Raw genomic sequence first — 6,091 nt, 5'->3', positions numbered from 1 at the left:
TTTACGAAGAAAGCACTTGCCTCTATAATTGGTTGTCATAAATTAATACAGTAAAACCCTACTGTAATTGGATAAGTGAGATCCTAAGAATACATACATACCCCAGTTTTAGATCCACTGGGGTAAATAAACAATTTCCTATGTTCTATTGATATCTAATTCTTGGTATGGTACAGTGGACAGACATGAGCTTTGAAGTAAGATTCTGGACAGACTGGAATAATTAACAAATGTAAGCCGGCAAAAAAAGAAAGAGAAAAACTATCCAGTGGAAAGCAGAAAGGGAAAAACATGCGTAAAATGTGTAGTAAATGAAAAGTATAGAATAAAATGGCAGAAAATAAGTACTTTTATGACAATGAATTATAATATATATAAATTAAATTCACCAATTAAAAAACAGACACTCAGATTGGATTAAAGAGATCCAATAATAAGTTGTCTAAAAGAGAAACAAATCAAAAAGACATGGAAACTAGACAGACCCTGGATCAGCAACTGTGCATAAAACTGAGCTCTGAGCTTCCAGGCAGCCAGGTAAAGAAGGGAAACAGGAAGCTGTCCAGTTACAGAAAACATGTTTTCATGGCCCTAAGCTTGGAGAGACCTTGAGCAATGTTATTAAAGATGTCACAAGAAGGGGTGGGGAGGGGGGGGAAGGGATGGAAAAATTGAAAATAAAACAGGGAAAACATACTAGAAAAATATGAACCAAAAGAAAGAAAGGGAAGAATCTTAATATTTGACAGTTTAGAATATAAAATATCTATCAAAAAATATCACAAGGGACACAGCAGGGCATATATGCTAATAAAAGAAACAATAAAGCAAGAAGATATAACCATCAAAAAATGTATATGTCTAGAAATACAGACTCAAAATGTACAAAGGAACAACTGAAAAAATTTCAAGGAGAAATAGATAAATAAAGTTAAAAGATTTTAGTACAGACCTTTCAGAAATTGATAAATCAAGGATTTATAAAATACACATATTGAACATTTTAATAATACAGTTAATAAGTTCAAGCTATGAGGTATATATGTAGAACTCTACACCTAAGGAATAGTTTAATTAATAACTAGTTCAACTAATATGTGAAAATGTCAGTGTTTAACCATTTTTGACCCATAAAAATAAGTTTCATATTATTCGACGTATACCTCATAGGTTGTTGAAGGGATTAAATTAACTAATGTATGTAAAATAATTAGCACAATGTCTAATTTATTCTCCTTTGATCTTTAGTTTACTAAGAAAACACTTGCCTCAATAATTGGTTATCATAAATTAATACAGTAAAACCCTACTGTAATTGGATAAGTGAGATCCTAAGAAATCAGTTATGTGAAACGTAAGGTAACGATTTTTTGTAGGGTTAACAGCAAAATGGCCAGCGTGGGTCTGCACAGCCAGCTGGTGAGGAATTCTGGGAGTCCATCTGCCCTATCTAAATTCATGCCCAACTCAGCTGTGATTTGATGCCACCTAGTGGTGGTGGTTGGCTCCAACTTAAATATTGTTGGGGACAATTCTGAGTACAGAAGTAGCAGGACAGCATCAGTGATTCCAGAAATGCCCCAGTTAGTTGGCCAGATTCAGAGATTCAGCTCGAAAATCGTGAGGGCCAGAGACTCACCCTTCACCTCTTCTCCTCCTGAAACAAATTTGCATGACTTTCCTCCACCTTCACAGCCTTGGTCTCCATTCCAAGACCCCCATCCCCACCCCTAGCATAGAACCTTAACCCCCCTCTTTAACCCCTCCTGGTCCTGTTCTCAAACAAGGGCTAGGCAGGATATGGGAGCCAGTTGCTAATTCTGCATTATATCTAAAATTATGTTTTTGATGAGTGCATTATCATGGAGTTTTACTGTGCTTAACAACGATCCCCTGAACGCTTACAACACAGTAGCACTATATTTTTTATTTTAGAACTTTTGATTACTGCAAGAGTTTTTGTTGGCTATAAAAAGCCTTTATTATGTTGAGACTAATTAAAATTCAAGAGGAGTTTAGAACATGGTGCTGGTAACACCAAGGTCTAGGGTGCAAACCCTGCTACTGGCCAGCTGCCAAAAATAAATAAAATAAAATAAAATTCAAGAGGAAAAAAAAGGGAAGACATGCAAAAGTGAAAAATTCCACCCAGAGAATATTAGCCCTGTTGCCTGAATGCCATGAAATTTTAAATTAATGGTTGCTTTTGTAGACAATCTCTTGTTATCCAGCGGACTTGGAAATTCTTAGGTTTTTCTTTGTTAAATGTCTGGGTGTGTTGGGGCAGCTTCTCCTTCCTTGCATACACAGCATGTGGCCCTGCTCTAGCATGGTTAGGCGCTCCCCCTGAACACACAAGAACTGGCTTCTTGGAAGCTGCATGGAGGGACAAGACTGCAGGCGGCAGGGATCAGCCAGAAACATTTCTGTTTCCATCCCCATCCCTCCTTGAGGTGCCCTCCCAATTCTGGCTTCCGCTGGGTCACTAAAACTGAGTTGGGTACTGGCAGCCTGAGAGACCAGACCTGCTGACAGCAGCAGAGCTGGAGGACCAGGGTCTTTTTGGCTTGCAGGTGTCGGTGGTCCCATTTGTCTTCGAGAAACAGTCACGCACCAAGCTCATTGTCAGGTTTTAGAAGATTTGTGGCACAGACTGGAGGAAGGCCTCAATCTGTTCACCATCTGTTTCTCTGGCCTTACCTGTTACTTGTGCCCTCCCCCTAGCTTCAGGGCTCTCTGTTTTTTACATGAGAAGGGCTATTTATAGTTTTCCAAATATGCCTGCAGTTTCCTGCTCAGCTGCTGCCCACAGTTTTCCCTGCTCAAGATGCCCTTGGCCCAGCCTCCAGGGGTCAGTATTTTGTCAGCCCCCTTTTCCATGGAACCATCCTGATCTGTTCTGGCTCCTTGCTCACCCACACCCTGGGTCTCTCTTTTGGTGCCACCTTCTGCTTTAAATCCCACTTTCTAGGTTTCATGATCAGTTCCCAAGTTAGACTGAAAGCTCTGTGAAGACAGGGATCTTGCTTATCCATTTCTTAATTCTCCAAAGGACTCAAACCTTTGCAATAGTAGGTGCTCAATGAGTATTTGTTTAATTTTGAAAGCTTTTGTCATATTAAAGCTGGCCAGACCATCTTCTAAAGAGATATTGTCTTCCTTTGCCAAATGCATGGGTTCTCAGCCCTATGTTTAGGTACTAAGAGATACTGCTCCTTAGAACTGATATGAGACAAATTCCATCACTGCAAAAATTCTCTGAGAACGTAGGCATTGGGAAAGCACATTCGCCTACTCCAGCCTAGGCTAGAAGATCCCTTTGGCGCCTGAAGTATTTCACTTATTTCCTAATATCAAGGCCAAATAAATGCAGGTTCCACGAGTACAATGTTTCCTTACTGAGAGCTACGATTGCAGCATGCATCTCATGAAGAATTTGCATGGCTGTAGAAGCTGTACCTTATATGTGTCTTAATAGTATTAAATGTTGTTAAATCGTTGGCTATCAGCTTGGATGTAATATATCTTACTATATATGCCATTTCAAAACTTCGGTATCTCCACAAGGAAAATTCAGGAAATACCAAATGTTTGAGTCTTGGAGAATCACAACATAAGTGCCATGTCTGTCCCAAAACTTGCTATGTGTTTCTCCATGCCACCATACATATGCCACTAATTTCTGCTGATGCTGTTAGTTTCCTTTTAAAAACATGTTTTTAATTTCATTGGAGGAAAGGAACCAAAAACTTGTCTAACTCCTAACATAAAATATTATCGGATTCCTCTGGCCCTTTTTCCCTCAAACTCACAAACCTGGGTTCCAAAGGGCAATTATTCCTCTTTGCTCCATGCTGATTATATAGGTCAGGAGGGTAATAAGTTCATTTATTTGAAGGATTTTCATCTGGTATATTTCTAATATTCTTGCCCCACTCCTGACCACTCGAATCAGTATCACACCGAGACCAGCATCTCTCCCCCATCACCAAAGAAAATCATGAAACAAAGGTAATTTGAGTCTGAACTTTCTGCTCCCAAATTTATCATCTTCCCATGGGTTGTATTGCTTTAGTTCTTTAAACCGGTAATGGCTCAGTAATGATGTTAGTTCTTTAAACTCATGATAGCTCAGTAATAACTAGTGTCATATGTTTACTGTTAACTCCGTGGATAAACCTTCAAGGTGTTAAACTCCTTTTGGTGTAGCAATTTATTACATATTTTTTCAAAAACATTATTGAATTCAGAAATTGCCCATGGCAGAATCAAGTAAACAAGGTACGATACTAATAAAAGTGAATATTACATCATATTATTACGAAGATACTATTATTAGATACATATTTTACTGTGAAAAATAGAATGTTTGATTAGTTGGCTGAATTGGGATTTTCTTCCTAAAAGATTTTCATAAATTTTCCTTAGAATCTGCAGCATAGAGAAATTCTGAAATTGTTTTATAAATAAACTCAGATCAAATATGGTCAGTAAGTATGTGAGGCAGGGTAATACTTTTGAGATATTAATCTATACTTTCTTTCTCCTGGTATTTTCCCTGCCTCCAAATATATATTCCCACCCGAGTTTATTGTCTTGGTGAAGGGATGAGATGAGACAGAAAGCTGCAATAGCCCTCAAGCTTTTGTTTCTGAAAGCTTAAGCCCCAGCAGGGAGAGAATTTGAGCCTAGGGCAAAATGTCTTGAGCAGAAGCAGAAGGACCCCGGACAGGGTCGTGGGATGAGCAGGGCCTCTGCATGGGCTGTCCAGCAACCTCGCTAGGAGGCAGAACTGTCCCCAGGGAAGATGTGGCTGTGGGCTGTGACCAGGTTCCAAGTTGCAAACTGGAGGCCATTGGGCTGGATCTGACCCGCAGACAGGCTTTGTTTGGCCATGTGGATTTCAGTCATTCAGCATTAACAATGTAGGCAATTTTACATAAAAATCCAGATTCGCTTTTCTTAAATAATTGGCAGATTTGGTAACACCGAGTTCAGTCTGTCATGGCACCAAATGGCTGCCTGCTTTAGACAAGGAATGAACACTGTGGCTTGCCACAGTCCCCACCAGTCCCTGCTTTTTCCCTATTGCTGAGGCCAAGGGTTGGTTGTCACTCATCAGGACACTTGCCCTGCTGTTTTCTTTTTTCTCATTTAGCAGCTGATCAGTATGGGGAACTGAACCCCTGACCTTGGTGTTACAAGGCTGCGCTATAACCAACTAAGCTAACCAACCACCTCTACGCTGCTGTTTTCCAGACAATAGAGGAATGTTCCTCTTTGTTTTTATTTTATTTTTTGGTGGCTGACTGGTACAGGGATCAAACCCTGGACCTTGGTGTTATCAGCACCACGCTCTAACCAACTGGGCTAACTGGCCAGCCTTACCCTTGATTTTTTTTCCATAAATGGCGAAACAAAAGATAGACTGAAGAGAGCTCATGTAGAAAGGGCTAGTGTATTTCTTTGTAAAAATGAAGAATGTGTTTAAGAGGCAAACCTCCTGGTTCCCTCATGAACTCTCCTTGCCTGCTCCCTGTAGGCATTTGCATCACAGATCCCTGTTCTAGGCAGCCTTGCAAAGAGATGACCTTGTCCCTGGTCAGGCACGGCAGAGCCACTGCCTGTGGGGCATGGTGAGCAGAATGATGGACTGCAGCTCTGGGACAACTGTGTGGGCAGATGTCTGGAGGGCAGAGGCCCCTGGAAGTCCCCTGGGGTTGGAGAAGACTCCAAAAGGATGGGGTTCAAGATAGAAAGTAAGTTATAAAAACAGCTATTTCATACACACAAATGTATGAACCGAGATTTGCACATACTACTTATGCATTCTCACTGCCTCCGTCATTTAGCCCAAGGCTCTGGTGGCATCAAAGTGCACACATGATGAGGGTTTCTAGAACCTGTCCTGGAGAAGGACACAGGACTCACTGAGCCTTTCCTTACAGGTGGGGTGAGGAGAATGGACATTAGAATTGTGGTTTTCGAGACCTTCATGTTTTAGACGTGCTTTAGAATTATATGGTGGTATTTGTTTAACTTTCTGGGTGGAGTGTGAATTTAAAGTGGTATTCTATTGGTGTCTTCCAGA

Source organism: Cynocephalus volans, chromosome 5, assembly GCF_027409185.1.
Source record: "Cynocephalus volans isolate mCynVol1 chromosome 5, mCynVol1.pri, whole genome shotgun sequence".
Lineage (NCBI taxonomy): Eukaryota > Metazoa > Chordata > Mammalia > Dermoptera > Cynocephalidae > Cynocephalus > Cynocephalus volans.
The sequence above is the reverse complement of the archived record's forward strand: the minus strand, read 5'-3'. Positions refer to the sequence as shown.